The sequence below is a fragment of the Ranitomeya imitator genome, chromosome 6 (assembly GCF_032444005.1).
Source record: "Ranitomeya imitator isolate aRanImi1 chromosome 6, aRanImi1.pri, whole genome shotgun sequence".
Lineage (NCBI taxonomy): Eukaryota > Metazoa > Chordata > Amphibia > Anura > Dendrobatidae > Ranitomeya > Ranitomeya imitator.
Window position 1 is genome coordinate 521,230,880 of NC_091287.1, and position 17,575 is coordinate 521,248,454.

At 45.2% G+C, this 17,575-nt stretch overlaps 1 pseudogene; it reads left to right on the forward strand.

Moving 5' to 3' along the window:
• The first annotated feature begins 292 nt into the window (after positions 1-292).
• LOC138643445 (PC-esterase domain-containing protein 1A pseudogene) lies at positions 293-1,108 on the forward strand (annotated as a pseudogene).
• The last annotated feature ends 16,467 nt before the right edge of the window (positions 1,109-17,575 follow it).

Consider the following 17,575-nt stretch of genomic DNA (forward strand, 5'->3'; position numbering starts at 1 on the left):
GCCCAGCGCGCAGTGCGCGGGGATCGAGTTCAGCACGAGGAGCCGGCTCAGCCTATTAAAAAGGCGGGCTGTCTGAGGGCGGAGTTACACCGTTGGGCGGAGCTACAGATGTGCGCGGAGACGGACTGCGCGGGGACTGAGACCAGCACGAGGAGCCGGCTCAGCCAATTAAAAAGGCGGGCTGTCTGAGGGCGGAGTTACACCGTTGGGCGGAGCTAGTTGGGAGCGGAGACGGTTACTGTGGGGACGGAGATCAGTACGAGGAGCCGGGTCTGTTTGTCGGAGGGCAGTTATGGAGGTCTTCAGATCGGCTGATGTGCGCAAGTTACTGCACAACAAGTTCGTCGTTGTCCTCGGAGACTCCATCCAGAGATCAGTGTATAAAGATCTGGTGAAGTTTTTGCAAACTGACAACTTGGTCTCCAATGCTGAGCTAAGACGGAAGGGGGAATTCAGTTTTCAGAATGACTCCCTGGTAGAGGGCGGCCAAATGAATAAAATGCACGAGACCACGTACCGAGAAGTGCGGCAGTACCGGAGCGGCCACCATCTTGTCCGCTTCTACTTTTTGACCCGCGTCTACTCTGCTTACATGGAGAGCATTCTGGCAGATTTCCAGAGCGGCCCCCAACCAGACGTGCTGATCCTAAACTCCTGCATCTGGGATGTCACTAGGTACGGTGACCAACAACTGGAGGGCTACAAGAGCAACGTGGAACACCTGTTTCTGCGCCTCAAGGAGGTTCTGATGCCCGAGTGCCTCATCATCTGGAGCACGACCATGCCTGCTGGATACAGGAATAGTGAAGTCCCGGAGAACTCTGCACACAACCTGCGGATGGACATGGTGGAGGGGAACTTCTTCAGCGCCACTCTGGCCGATTTCCACACGCTGGACGTGCTGGACATGCACTACCACTTCCGCAGCGACCTGCATCTCCGATGCCCTGACGGCGTCCACTGGAACCGGGCGGCACATCGAAAGTACACCCAGATCCTGCTCACCCACATTGCAGCGTCCTGGGGCATTGAGCTGCCGGAGGGTGTGATGCCAGAAGCTTCTCCGCTTCACGCTGCTTCTACAGAGGACCATAAGCCTGTCCAATAGCTGACTGCTAATACACCCATGTAGGGCTTTAGAAATTAAAATGGAAATAAAGATGATGAAATCCACACATTTGTCGTGTCAATATCACAAAATACCCTAAAACTGAAGTCTGCAGATCAGTGATCCTGGGGTACCTATACTCTCCGAGTTTGGTGTGTTTGATAGGCACTTTTTCTGTGACTCTGCTAATTCTGGGCCTTCTGGCTATGTTTTCTGAGGTATTTTAATAGAGCTGGTCAGATTTTCAAAGCACATTAAAAAGTATTTCATTTATTTTTAATTACTGATTTTTAACTTTTCACATATGTCTGTCACAAGGACCTTCAGAGTGTGGTGCCCTTTTAGTCCACCTCCCACAGGGGTGGAGCCGCATATTCATCACTGTAATGAGCGGTGCCACGTGACCGCTCATACAGGAGAAGCTGCGGCGCGGAGAGGAAGCAGCGAGGGAGCTAGGTGAGTATTTTATTAACATCGGGCGGGCGCACGGGGTGGGAGGGGGTTGGGGACAGGGATCTTTATTTTAAACACCAAAAACAAAACAAAAAATGATTTTTCATATCTTCTCTCCAGCGACGCTGCTGGAGAGAAGAAATGAATGGCGGCTTCAGCACCCAAAGCAGGGGACAGCGCTTACTTGTAGCGCTGTCTCCTGCACGGTCCGTGTGGTACCCAGTTGGCACACAGCTGCCGCACGTGAGCACACAGACACGGATAATTCCGGTACCGAATTTTCCGGTACTGGAATTATCTGGACGTGTGGGACAGGCCTTAGGGATTGGCCTTGTGATAGACTGTGTCCTTGTACAGCTTTAGTGTGGCATACTGCACTTTTTTTGCACATTGGTAAAGAAAGTTACACTCTCTGCCTTAGGCTGGTTTCACACGTCAGTGGCTCCAGTACGTGAGGTGACAGTTTCCTCACATACCAGAGCCACTGACACACGTAGACACTTTGAAATCAATGCATCTGTGCAGATGTCATTGATTTTTTGCGGACCGTGTCTCCGTGTGCCAAACACGGAGACATGTCAGTGTTCGTGGGAGCGCACGGATTACAGGGACCCATTAAAGTCAATGGGTCCGTGTAAAACACGTACCGCACACGGACGTTGTCCGTGTGCAGTCTGTGTGCCGTGCAGGAGACAGCGCTACAGTAAGCGCTGTCCCCCCCACTGGTGCTGAAGCCGCCATTCATATCTTCTCTGCAGCAGCGTTTGCTGTAGAGAAGATATGAATAATCCTTTTTTTTTTTTGTTTCTCGTGTTTAACATAAAGATCCATGTCCCCACCCCCCTCCCACCCCCTGTGACCGCTCATACAGTAGAAGGTGCGGCCAGGACAGGAAGCAGCGCCAGCGAGGGAGCCGGGTGAGTATTTTAATAACAGCGGGCGGGAGCCACTGACGTGTGAGACTGCCCTTAGGTCGGTTTCACAAGTCAGTGGCTCCGGTACGTGAGGTGACAGTTTCCTCACGTACCGGAGACATTGACTCACGTAGACACATTAAAATCAATGTGTCTCTGCACATGTCAGGGTGTTTTCATGGACCGTGTGTCCGTTTGAAAAACAGGGAGACATGTCAGTGTTCGTGGGAGCGCACGTATTACACGGACCCATTAAAGTCAATGGGTCAGTGTAAAACACGTACCGCACACGGATGTTGTCCGTGTGCCGTGCAGGAGACAGCGCTACAGTAAGCGCTGTCCCCCCAGCGTGGTGCTGAAGCCACGATTCATTTCTTCTCTCCAGCAGCGTTCGCTGGAGAGAAGATATGAAAAATCTTATTTTTTTTTGGGTGTTTAAAAAAAAAATCCCTGTCCCCAACCCCCTCTCACCCCCTGTGCGCCCCCAGCCCCCCCGCTGTTAAGAAAATACTTACCCGGCTCCCTCGCTGCTTCTTCTCCTTGCCGCAGCTTCTCCTGTATGAGCGGTCACGTGGTGCCGCCCATTACAGTGATGAATATGCGGCTCCACCCCTATGGATGGTGGAGCCGCATATTCATCACTGTATTGGGCGGCATCACGTGACCGCTCATACAGAAGCTGCGGCGAGAAGAAGCAGAGGGAGCCGGGTATTTTATTAACAGCGGTGGGGCGCACAGGGGGTGGGAGGGGGTTGGGGACAGGGATCTTTTTTTTAAACACCCAAAAAAAAAAAAGATTTTTCATATCTTCTCTCCAGAGAACGCTGCTGGAGAGAAGAAATGAATGGCGGCTTCAGCACCACATGCAGGGGACAGCGCTTACCTGTAGCGCTGTCTCCTGCACGGTGCGTGTGGTATTCAGTCGGTACATGGGCGGCACATCGATGCCGCACGTGTGCCACACTGATGTGCCACTTGAGCACACGGACACGGATAATTCCGGTACCGATTTTTCCGGTCCCTGAATTATCTGGACGTGTGAGACTGGCCTAACAGAGTTGGGAACAAAATGAGATTCACTTGAAGCAATGTAGCAGAGTCCAGCAGGACAGCAGAACTGAGAACATCAGGGCAATTACTTGTAGCAATGCAGCACAGAAAATCAGGAGAGCAAAACTGAGAACATCAGAAGATTCACTTGTAGCCATATGTAGCAGAGCCCAGTGGAACTTTCTTTAAATGGAACCTGTCAGCTGATTTGTGCTGCCCAAACCACAGGCAACAAAATTTGTTGCCAGGTATATTTCTCTCTCAAACATTCAGGAAAAATATAGTCAGATGATCTCGCTGGGGACCATAGCCAGAGACGAGATCAATCAGGCACTAAAAATCACACACACACATTACTAAAAAGTATTTTAATGAAATAAACACAAAGGTTGTTTTAATATTTTATTGTTCTCTCAATCCACCTGAAGACCCTCGCTCTGTAACAAAGAAAAAATAATAAACCAACAATATACATACCTTCCGATGATCTGTAACGTCCCACGATGTAAATCCATTTTGAAGAGGATAAATTATTTTACAGGCAGGAGCTCTGCTATAATGCAGCTGTGCTCGTGGCTGTAAAACCCCGGGGAATGAAGGTAATGTAGGTCAATGACCTATATTTACCTTCATTCGCGGTGATGCGCCCTCTGCTGGTTGTCCTCATATGATCGTGTTTATTTCATTAAAATACTTTTTAATAATGTGTGTGTGTGATTTTTAACCCTTTCATTCAATTGGATTAATAATGGATAGGTGTCAGAATTGACGCCTCTCCATTATTAATCTGGCTTAATGTCACCTTACAATAGCAAGGTGACATTAACCCTTCATTACCCCATATCCCACCGCTACACGGGAGTGGGAAGAGAGTGGCCAATTGCCAGAATAGGCGCATCTTCCAGATGTGCCTTTTCTGGGGTCTCTGGGGGCAGATGTTTTTAGCCAGGGGGGGCCAATAACCATGGATCCTCTCTAGGCTATTAATATCTGCCCTCAGTCACTGGCTTTACTACTCTGGCAGAGAAAATTGCGCGGGAGCCCACACCATTTTTTTCCGCCATTTAACCCTTTAATTTAATAGCTACAGAGCCCAAATTTTGCACATACACACTACTAACATTAGTAGTGTGGAATATGCAAAAAAATGGGGATATGAGTTTGTTTACTGTATGTAAACCATGTCTCATATCATGTCGGGTTTAGGAAGAAGATAGTAAAAGCCGGCAATTGAATTACCGGCTTTAAAGCTATCTAGCGCTGTATTAAATATTAATATATATACATTTATGTGTCTCAATGACATATATATATATATATATATATCTATTCTATGTGTACACATTGATTCTACCTATTCTATTGTAAGCTGTCAGTGTGATTTTACTGTACACCGCACTGAATTGCCGGCTTTTCTCTCTAACAGCGCTGCGTATTTCTCGCATGTCACACTGCTGGTCCGTGTGTAATCCGTATTTTTCTGGCCCCCATAGACTTTCATTGGCGGATTTTTTGCGCAATACGGTGACAAACGCAGCATGCTGCGATTTTCTACGGCCGTAGAAGACCGTATAATACGGATCAGTAAAATACGGCTGATAGGAGCAGGGGCATAGAGTAGCATTGTACCGTATGTAATCCGTATTTTCTGCACCTCTCTTACGTCCGTAAAACTCGCTAGTGTGAGGCCGGCCTTAGAGTCAGAGTTCTATTTAAGGTACCTTCACACATAACGATATTGTTAAAGGGAACCTGTCACCCCGTTTTTTGAGATTGAGCTATAAATACTGTTAAATAGGGCCTGCGCTGTGTGTTCCTATAGTGTATGTAGTGTACCCCGATTCCCCACCTATGCTGAGAAATAACTTACCAAAGTCGCCGTTTTCGCCTGTCAATCAGGCTGGTCAGGTCGGGAGGGCGTGGTGACATCGCTGGTTCTTCCTCAGCTTTACGTTGGTGGCGTAGTGGTGAACAAGCAGCGCGCGATCTGCGCTGTCATCCCTTGCATCGGTGGGGGCGGCCATCTTCCTGGGGCCGCGCGTGCGCAGATCGAGTGCTCTGCTGCACGGGGCTTCAGGAAAATGGCCGCGGGATGCCGCGCGTGCGCATTAGAGATCGCGGCGGCCATTTTCCCAAAGCCGAGTTTGCATCTCAGCGGGTTTAATATGTCTTTATAAGCATCCTGGGGGACAAATATTAGCACTCGTATATGATTGCCCTCACTGCCTCACGAAGCCTGCAAGATGTTCAAAAGCTTTTTAGCAGTTTTACAGATCACATAAATGTTCACAGACCATGTAACACTGCATGTCTCAGAAACTGAAGCCTACAACATTTTTAAAAGATTTTAAACAGTTTTAGATATCACACAAATTTACTTCACACTACGGAAGAGTGTATGGCTGAGAAATGTAACCCGGGAAAATGTTTTGATTTTTGAGTGTGTTATATAACACAAAAAAGGACCTCAAAGCATGTAGTAATTGATGGATCAAAATATATTCAATTTTTTCAACCCCAGAACTATTACCCCACTTGCCACCGCAGCAGGCAAAGTGGGAAGAGCGAGACTAAGTGCCAGAATTGGTGCATCTTATGTATGCGCCATTTCTGGAGCGGTTGAGGGCTGATGTTCTTAGTCTAGGAGGGGGCCAATATCCATTGCCCCTTCTTAGGCTATTAATAGCAGCCCGCAGCTGTGAGCATAGCCTCTGCTGGTTAGTAAACATAGGGGAACCTCAAATTATTTTTGGGGGGTCTCACATATAATAAATAATAGTGTGCATGGACCTTTAAGAGGCAAACAGTACAGCGGACAGTTCAAAACTAATCCTTACTCATATCGGTCATAGTTTTGTCACCAGACTGCCAGCCCCTACGTGCGTTTCGCGTAGGCTTCTTCAGGGGGGCCACTATTTATGGTTTAGTATATTAAAGCACTTGGTTCTGCCGGTCATATACTTTCATTGTAGTGTTATCCTGCAGACCCCCTTTTTCTTTGTCCTGTGTCCTTCACATGTAATTATAATTATATATTTGTGTACCTAATATTTTATTGATTTCATTGCTATTGATACTTTATGTCTTTCTTTGCACAAATAAACTATTTTTGATAATATTTTAAAGACAGTTCTCACCACTCCAATTGTTCTAATTCATCACATTTATGGGAGTTTTCTTGTCAAAATCATTTCTGACATGATCAGACTTTGCATACATTGAATATTGCTCTAATTTAATTTATTTAAATACTTAAAGGAAACCTGTCTTGTGAAAAAATATGCTATTACCCTACAGTGGTTCAGCAGTAGACCTGGCAGTCAGTCAGTGTCGTCACTTTCTGTACTGAGAACGGTGACTGAACCGGCGCTGGCGTCACCCCATGACAGGGGAAGATAAAGCTCATTTTCTCCCGACAACGGAGCTTTCACTGTGGGCACCACAAGGCCTCAGAATGCTATTAACATGCTGAATAACCCCATTTTTGCAGGTTAATAGCGTTCTGTCACGTCACAGGTTCATAAGGGTATGTGCACACGTAGAACATTTGCAGCAGATTTTTCTGCAACAAAAACCATAGAGTTGGCAGGAAAAAAGATGAGTAAAAATTGTGCTTTTTAGATGAGTTTTCTCTCCTTCATTTGCAAAAACTCAGAAACAATTGACACACGGGAGAGTTGATAAACTTTTAATGGTTCAAATCCGTAAAGGAAAAGTAGAAATTTCCTGGTACTGTTTTTTACCGTTACAACAAAAACACTGTATGGGAAGAAAAGTTAAGGAAATGACCCTTTAACCTTGCCCTTGTTGGTCCGTATGAAATCTTCTTTCCATGGTTGTCCCACTAATTCTCGGCACAGCAGTATATTAGCCCGTCTCATGTTAGACTGCCCTCGGAGGCTACGCTCAACCTTTTGTCATTGACACGAGACAGCCCCCTCTCTATCCGTCAGACAGCATTGTCGGTGTCCTTGACTTGCCACTCTTCCACTGTCACATCAATACTTAACCTCATCTTCTATAGTCTCTTACCAGGACCTACAACCGCGGCGTAATCATTTATTTTGACTTTTGTTCAATATGGCAGAGAACAATGGCTGCGTGTAAGAGGAGATGATGAGTAAGATTCATCACGGTGTCCTCCTCGCCCTCGTCATAAGTCTACTTCGCGGCAGATTATATATCTTCCCAATTACCCGTTGTCTTATATCTCCTGCCCCCGTTGGCTAGATGCGCCTGTGATTACTTCTGCCCGGGCTCGGTATTTGCAGGGCCGATTTGCATGGCTTCCATCAAAGGGTTTTATTCCGTAAGAACATTGTTATTCTGAACGACACAGCGGGGACTGCGCCTTTTGTTTTCTGCAACGCAATGTACGATATAAATCATGTCACCGAAATCCGCGAATCACTGAGCCAAAATAGAAAACAAGTTTCCATTTTAAAATTGTTCCTAATGACTTTTTGTCACCAGTCAGAAGACGGCTCGGCTGTAACGGCAGGCGATGCTATACATCATTTGACAAGTATTGCACCCGGAACATTAAATCATTTACATTTACGGAGGAAAACATAGGGGTGAAAATGAGCTTTATATAGGAGCACAATTAACCGGAGCTGCCGATCCCTCATGTAGCTAAGATACACCAACATTTACAGCGGTGAGACCGCAGCAAAGAGGGGGGGCATCATGATGATTCGTGATCAATTAAACGGGTTGTCTCATCAATCTGGTGTAATGATCAGTTCATTGCCATGCATCTGGTTTTTGTAACCCAGATAATTCAATAAATATAGGGAAAACATAATGTATGCTTGCTTATATAGCACCATCACATATTGCAGCACTGTACAGCACTGTGCCCATTGGGACTCACCATCTAGATTCCCTATGAGTTTGTCTTTGGCGTGTGGAAGGAAAGCGGAGAACCTGGAAGAAACCCACGCAAACACAGGGAGAACATACAAACTCCTTACTATGTTATCCTTGGTGGGATTTGTACCCTGGTTCCCAGCACTGCAAAGCATCAAAGCTAACCTCTGCCGGTATAGCATTACTGTACACACTATAGCAGTATAATATTAATGCCACCCATACAAATGAATGTTTGTAATGCATTGATGGGATAGGTCGGTCCGTGAAGATCTCTCTTACAGAACAGGAGCACTCTACGTTCTAGCCAAACAGCTGTATAACATCGGATCGCACCCAGACCAATGTTAGCCTATGGGCCTGTATACATGACTGATTTTATTCCGGCATATCCAAGTCTGATCCAATATTCTTATCGCACTTGGCCATGCAACTCAATGAGCGTGAGGAAAACATCGGACTGCACTTGGATGATTTCTGAATGCAGTCCGATTTCCGTGCACTGACACAATGGAAAAGATGAAGAAATTTTGTACTCCCTCTTCACAATGTGCTCCGAACCTCTCATCTGCATAATTAGCCCAATTCTCTCAGATGAGAGAATCTATGGTGGTCTGCACGAGCTCTTAGTGGAGGGTCCTGACACCTATACATTCTAATAGGGAGTCTAAACAGTTGCCTTTATCAAACAACCCCCTTAAGATTCAAATCCTTACAATACTGATCAGAATACTGAAGCACTTTACTTACTCCCTGCTGATAGAAAGAAACCAACCTTAAAGCATCTAGCAAAAAAAAAAAAGTAAAATATCAATGTTTATGCCTGACAAGGTGAATATTAAATCATGAGTTTCAGATGAAAGCAGTAGAAGCGGCACTGACCACTGGCAATTTCAATAAAAAAGCACTTTATATCGGTTGCAGTGCGAGAAGGAAGAAGTAGGTACTCATGCAAAACAGCTGGTGATCATTGGCGTCTATGTCTGCAACCTTGCGACCGAAATAAAGTGCCTCATATTCAAATTGCCGGTGGTAAGTGCCACTTCTGCTTTTATTTTATCTGAAACCCATTGTCAAGGAGGGGACACCGGACGGGGTCACCCAGAATCCCACCGCTGCAAACAATTTATCAAAGATCGCAGCCAGGGGAAGTTGTATCTCAAATTCACCCGCTGATATATTTGGAGCGAACAGCTCTCTGCTGCCCCCTATTGTCCAGACAATTGAAGAATTGACCGACAATCAACGGAGAAGGCCGCAGGCTCTGTTTCCACTAATAGGCCGATTATCGGGAAACGAACAGTGAGTGTATAGTATTTATACCTCTGATTCCAATGCATGGAATATATGTACTGTATATACCCCTCACACAGTCACTGCAAACTCCATGATAACCCCAGATTACTCGCTGCTACCACCAGTCATTTTTACAGACTGACTGGATTGCGGATTTCCGGTAGTATATGGCTTTGAGGCGTGGCTTACAGAACAAAAGGAACAGAACTATTACATTTTATATTTAATCCAAAACAAGGCAGTGTTTTAAAAAAATATATAAAGGATTTTACAAAGGGGACAAAACATTACAACATATTCAGTACATAAAATAAAAAGGAATAACGGAAGAAACTTACTACACCGCTCACAGAGATGAGTCAACTTAGCCAAAGGAGAGCACTTCGATTGGGGATGTTCAGCAAACGGGATTCATGCATACATGATATATAGCTCTCAACAGGAAATAAGATCATAATTCAGCGCTTGACCTTGTATCAGTATCTGCGTTACACCCAGGCACGCCCCCTTGATGACCTCACTTGGGCCAGGTTGTGAGTTATTCTCCGCCCCTCAGGATTGTATGAAAATCTCAATTTATGAGATAACTTCTCTCTGGATGATCACAGAAGATTCAAGATCGCCGACCTTATTTGTTATCATTTCCCAGAAACCAAACGGGACATGGCTGCTACTAGTTATCTGGCCATTAGGGATTTGGGGCTTATAGACAGGTGTTACGGTTACTTAAAAAACATGCATCTTCTTCCCTGATTAGCCCAGAAGCTGAAAATGTATGTCCCATCCCCACCCAATTCATACAAACTCCAATATTCATAACTTTCTTTTGGAGACATAGGTCTGGGCTGGCTATTGCCCTTGCAGTAAACCACACTGTCACTTGAATTTAAAATGCATTTCCTGGAGACAAAGACCCTTCCACTTTGCTATTTACAGTATGTGTAAACACAGATACTCTATTGTTGTCCAGCCCTCTGAAAAGTGTTCTCCTGTCTCAATTACCTGTCCAAACCATAACTTTGTCTATGCACAAAAGGCATTTTTGTTGTTACTGCCATGGTATTTTGCCCTAAAATGAGCTCCTGTATGTTAATTAAGATTTCTTGCTCCTTTACATCCATTGTACTAATCTGAATCTCAGAAACTCACACTGTCAGCTGTTTTTTTGCCAGCTCTTGTCCTATTGCAAAAAGAGGGAGGGTGGGGGGTGAATGCCCCTTCACTTCTGGCTTCAGAGATTTTAATTTTTTTTATGACACCCATGATTTAATACATGTCTTAAGCTGAGCACCTCAAGATATGGCGATTATCATCCAGATATTTTTCTATTTGGTCCAGGTGAATATTACTCTTTTAGAATATCCTGTAAATGAAAGGGAACTTGCCAGCAGGATTGTGCACAGTAACCTACAGACAGTGTCAGGTTGGCGCCGTTATACTGATTAAACTAATATCTTGGGTGATGAAATCCGTCTTGTGGTTGTTGTGTAATCTTTATTTTCAGTTTTGAGTTAATGATCTGCTCCTCCTCTGGGGCGGCCTGTGGGGGGTCTTCATGTGGTCCTCCGATTACGTATTCATCAGTATGGCTTCTGACAGGTCACTGATCCCTCCCTGACCTGCCCCCTATTTTACATAACGAATATTATATATATATATATATATATATATATATATATATATATATATATATATATATATATATATATATCTTGAAAAAAAATCCCCATCTGCCAGCAGTGGTGCCTGCACTGCAGCATGATGGCAACCATAACGTGTATGTAATTAATTTCTTTGATGTTATCCATAAATTCATTAAAAAAAAATCAGTTTGAAAATGGCACCCAGTAGCAGCTATCGGCGATCCGATACCTGCTACTGCACAGGCACTGGCGACGCCATCTTGATATAGAAAAAAAAATTTCTCCTCCAAGATTCTATAAAATCAGTTTTATCAGGAGGAGATTATCACTGGAGAACTAGCTAACCTGCTGCCCTGTAGTCCAGCCACGCCCCCCACCACTGATTGGCAGCTTTCTGCCTGTGAAGCATGAACACAGGAAGCTGCCAATCCGTGGTGTGGGTGGGGTTATACAGGAGATAAATCAGTGATTTTTTTCAAAACGAAAGTAAGCAGCCCGGTAAGTGAAGCATCACTGGAATCAGAGTTTATGCCTCTATATCTTGTTGCTCTTATATAGGTTAGCAAAAACCTGGTGACAGATTCCCTTTAAGAAATATCAAGAGACACTTAGGCCCAGTGGTTGGTCCATGATATTGGAGCGCCCCCAGATGCAGGGCCACAGGTTACTCGGTACCGGTCCTCTCTGTCTCAGTTCTGGAGTTGTCACGGTGGCTGGACCCGGTCCGTGACCCTGCTAAGGGGCGTCCAATAAAAGGGATGATGGAAGTCAGCTAATGCTTCGTGACGCCACCTGTGGTGTTCGGCCAGGGAGACCGACGCTGCTTAGGGGTCCGCTGGGGTGATGGAATGGCAGCTAGATGGTATACCTTCCCACAGGTGAAGTGTGTCCCCAGGGCTTCCCAGTAGTGTAGATGGCGATGGTGTGAGGTGCAGTCAATAACGAGGACACAGGGTTGCAGTCTCTTTACCTCTTTACTGAAGGCTTCAAGATCCTCAATCCAGAGCACTGTTAACAGGGCTGTCTGAGACCGGCCGGTCCGAAGGCACATCCAGAGTTCCCTTTGCAGGTGGAAATCGTGGCCTACCACTAGCGCCTGTGTGTTGTAGTGCTTCCCTGCTGAGCATTTGGGATAGTCCTCACAACTTCTATTCTCGTTCGTTTCAGTTCTTTCTAGTTCTTTCTATTCTCCGTCCCCCAGGTTTGTTATGGCTAGGATGCACCCGTTTGATGGGAAGGCTCGGAGCTCTTCCGGGACCCTAGGGATGCCCCTCTCCACGCGTTGCCCCCTATGTCTGCTTAGGTGATGTAAGGTAGACAGCCAACCTATAGTTAACTGTCCTGCGGTATTTGAAGTAAGGCATAAAGTCAGTTACTTCCTTGGTGTTCCGGGCACCGGCTACGCGCCTCAGTAGGATGTTGCCGTTCTCCGGGCATGACTCCTACTGGCTCTCCTTTGTGCTTTGATCTCGTTTCTCACTGTCCACAATATCCATCGCTTCGTTTTCTTTCTTTGGATGCCGCCGCAGGGTGGCGCAGGCGCGGCTCCGTAACGTTCTATCCTTGTCGCTAGGTGCCTGTCAGGTTCCCACGCCTGACAAGGACCCCCCTGAATCTTCCCCCCGCAACACCCCCTGCCACGGGATGTTGCCTGAACAAAACCCAGTCAGCTTCTGACTAACTTCCTATCCAACCCCTAGTTTTACCAGTGTGAGGAGTGGCCTAATAAATAAAACCCTTTGCTCCCCCTAGTGGCCGGAGTGTGAAGTATAATGTGTGCTGGTGATACCTGGTCAGATGAACTCCTTTAGTGCCATCAGACGTACCATCACTCCCCTTAGTGGCAGAGCGTCATACTGCAATGACCAGGTCTCTGGGGCGCTGCACTCCCCCCCCCCCGGTTAAATCCAGTACTCCTGGACTGGGAAGAAGAACAACAATACATGTTAGCAAAAGTCATGCAAATTTTTTTGGAATGCAGTGAACAAATAAATATAACAATGCTTCCCTTTATGGGAGGTGAGAACACTTGAACGTTACAAAAAAACCAAGTTTAAATATTTTAAATAACATTCTATTCTACAGACAATAAATAATTCCTATTACCCAGCCGGGTATTCTACTAAGTGCAAATGCTTATTCTTAGGGACTCTATAGCGACGGTGTCTGTTCCGCAGGACTGGCGCATAGCAAATGTGGTGCCAATATTCAAAAAGGGCTCTAAAAGTGAACCTAGAAATTATAGGCCAGTAAGTCTAACCTCTATTGTTGGTAAAATATTTGAAGGGTTTCTGAGGGATGTTATTCTGGATTATCTCAATGAGAATAACTGTTTAACTCCATATCAGCATGGGTTTATGAGAAATCGCTCCTATCAAACCAATCTAATCAGTTTTTATGAAGAGGTAAGCTATAGACTGGACCACGGTGAGTCATTGGACGTGGTATATCTCGATTTTTCCAAAGCGTTTGATACCGTGCCGCACAAGAGGTTGGTACACAAAATGAGAATGCTTGGTCTGGGGGAAAATGTGTGTAAATGGGTTAGTAACTGGCTTAGTGATAGAAAGCAGAGGGTGGTTATAAATGGTATAGTCTCTAACTGGGTCGCTGTGACCAGTGGGGTACCGCAGGGGTCAGTATTGGGACCTGTTCTCTTCAACATATTCATTAATGATCTGGTAGAAGGTTTACACAGTAAAATATCGATATTTGCAGATGATACAAAACTATGTAAAGCAGTTAATACAAGAGAAGATAGTATTCTGCTACAGATGGATCTGGATAAGTTGGAGACTTGGGCTGAAAAGTGGCAGATGAGGTTTAACAATGATAAATGTAAGGTTATACACATGGGAAGAAGGAATCAATATCACCATTACACACTGAACGGGAAACCACTGGGTAAATCTGACAGGGAGAAGGACTTGGGGATCCTAGTTAATGATAAACTTACCTGGAGCAGCCAGTGCCAGGCAGCAGCTGCCAAGGCAAACAGGATCATGGGGTGCATTAAAAGAGGTCTGGATACACATGATGAGAGCATTATACTGCCTCTGTACAAATCCCTAGTTAGACCGCACATGGAGTACTGTGTCCAGTTTTGGGCACCAGTGCTCAGGAAGGATATAATGGAACTAGAGAGAGTACAAAGGAGGGCAACAAAATTAATAAAGGGGATGGGAGAACTACAATACCCAGATAGATTAGCGAAATTAGGATTATTTAGTCTAGAAAAAAGACGACTGAGGGGCGATCTAATAACCATGTATAAGTATATAAGGGGACAATACAAATATCTCGCTGAGGATCTGTTTATACCAAGGAAGGTGACGGGCACAAGGGGGAATTCTTTGCGTCTGGAGGAGAGAAGGTTTTTCCACCAACATAGAAGAGGATTCTTTACTGTTAGGGCAGTGAGAATCTGGAATTGCTTGCCTGAGGAGGTGGTGATGGCGAACTCAGTCGAGGGGTTCAAGAGAGGCCTGGATGTCTTCCTGGAGCAGAACAATATTGTATCATACAATTATTAGGTTCTGTAGAAGGACGTAGATCTGGGGATTTATTATGATGGAATATAGGCTGAACTGGATGGACAAATGTCTTTTTTTCGGCCTTACTAACTATGTTACTATGTTACTATGAACGATAATTTAACTTCTCCTTTAAGGGCGTATAGGCTGAACCCACTAAAGGCTTACTATAAAATACTATAGGGCAAACTTAACTTTTTCTTTACTTTTTCTAACTTCACAAATGCAGGACCGCCTAGCTCCTTGTCTGGGCCTACTGTCACCTGTTCTTCTATCAGCGCAACTAACCATCTCTCTATGGTTCTCAGGAGGACTCTCTAACCCCTACGGGTTCACTGTGTTGAAATTCGGCTTCCAACTTTTCCTGTCCTCAATCTCTAGCAACATTATTAACTTTTCCTAAATCTCAACATTATTACAATTTTAACTTTCCTAAGGCAACATTATACTTAAGTGCAACATGTGAACATTCCCTTTAAGAGGAAACCAAGTCTCTCTGAGGTAGTGCAGATCTTCTCTGTCTGCAAGTCTGTTAGAAAGCAAGACCTTCCGTGCTGTATTCAAAACAGTCTCTTCGCAAAGTCTTCCTTCTTTTGTAAAACCAGTAGAGGGCACCTTTAAGAAGGTGCAAACTATTTACAAAACAGTTTTTGAACCATTCACCGTCCATGATTCGGCAGTCCTTTAAACAATGATGAACTTGTAGAAAAATAGAAAAGATGTAAAACAATAGGAATCCCGGGTCAACAAAGGGATCCCTTTAAGAAATAACCCTGGACGGGTTTTAAGCAGCAAAACAGGAAACAGTTAAATAACTATATACAATTGTCGGGGTTTCGAGGTCTACTCTGATTCTGGTGGTTGTAGCTCCGCAGGCAGCAGTGGGCGGGGCCATCCACCCGGATACCTGCGGCCACCAGGTGTGATCCCGGGAACTCCTTCGCTCCAGGCAGGGGTCTGGGTGGCTACAGTTCTGGACCCCGAAACGGCCTGTGTGCCAGCCATCACTGAGGCCGATCCTTCGGCCACTACTGTGGTGGTGGTATCCACGGTGCACGTGGTGGTCTTGACTAGGGTTGAGCGAAACGGGTCGTTCATTTTCAAAAGTCGCCGACTTTTGACAAAGTCGGGTTTCATGAAACCCGATCCGACCCCTGTGCGGGGTCGGCCATGCGGTACGCGACTTTCGCGCCAAAGTCGCGTTTCAATGACGCGAAAAGCGCCATTTCTCAGCCAATGAAGGTAAACGCAGAGTGTGGGCAGCGTGATGACATAGGTCCTGGTCCCCACCATCTTAGAGAAGGGCATTGCAGTGATTGGCTTGCTGTCTGCGGCGTCACAGGGGCTATAAAGGGGAGTTCCCGCCGACCGCCATGTTACTGCTGCTGATCTGAGCTTAGGGAGAGGTTGCTGCCGCTTCGTCAGAAGCAGGGATAGCGTTAGGCAGGGTCCATTAACCACCAAACCGCTTGTGCTGTAGCGATTTCCACTGCCCAACACCACCTTCGGTGTGCAGGGACAGTGGAAGCTACATTTTTTTTTTTTTAATTTCTCAGCGCTGTAGCTCATTGGGCTGCCCTAGAAGGCTCCCTGATAGCTGCATTGCTGTGTGTACGCCGCTGTGCAAACCAACTGCTTTTTTCAAAGCACAAATCCTCTTGTTCCTTCCTTTCTGCACAGCTATCTTTTTGGTTTGTCCACACTTTTTATTTAATTTGTGCATCAGTCCACTCCTTATTGCTGCCTGCCATACCTGGCTGAGATTACTGCAGGGAGATAGTAATTGAAGGACACTCCCTGTTTTTTTTTTTTTTTTTGTGGGAGATTAAGATTGACATTTCTGCTAGAGTGCCATCCCTGTGTGTGCCATCTCTCACTCAGTGGGCCATAGAAAGCCTATTTATTTTTTTGCTTGATTTGGGTTATAAAATCTACCTGAAAAAATCACTACATCAATCAGTGGGAGAAAAATATTGGCCTCAGGGCTTGTGTGCCACTCTTGACTCCTGTGTGTGCCATCTCTCAGTCAGTGGGCCATAGAAAGCCTATTTATTTTTTTGCTTGATTTGGGTTCTAAAATCTACCTGAAAAAATCACTACATCAATCAGTGGGAGAAAAATATTGGCCTCAGGGCTTGTGTGCCACTCCTGTGTGCATCATCACTCACTCAGTGGGCCATAGAAAGCCCTTTTTTTTTTTTTTTTGCTTTATTTGGGTTCTAAATTCAACCTGAAAAAATCAATAAATCAATCAATCAGTGGGAGATTAATATTGGCCTCTGGGCTTGTGTGCCAGTCCTGAGCGTGCCATCTCTCTCACAAATAGTGGGCCATAGAAAGCCTATTTATTTTTTTGCTTGATTTGGGTTCTAAAATCTACCTGAAAAAATCACTACATCAATCAGTGGGAGAAAAATATTGGCCTCAGGGCTTGTGTGCCACTCCTGACTCCTGTGTGCATCATCACTCACTCAGTGGGCCATAGAAAGCCCTTTTTTTTTTTTTTTTGCTTTATTTGGGTTCTAAATTCTACCTGAAAAAATCAATAAATCAATCAGTGGGAGATTAATATTGGCCTTTGGGCTTGTGTGCCAGTCCTAAGCGTGCCATCTCTCTCTCTCAGACAGTGGGCCATAGAAAGCCTATTTATTATTTTTTTTATTGGGTTTATAAATTTTCCCTGGAACAAAAAAAAAAAGTGGGAGA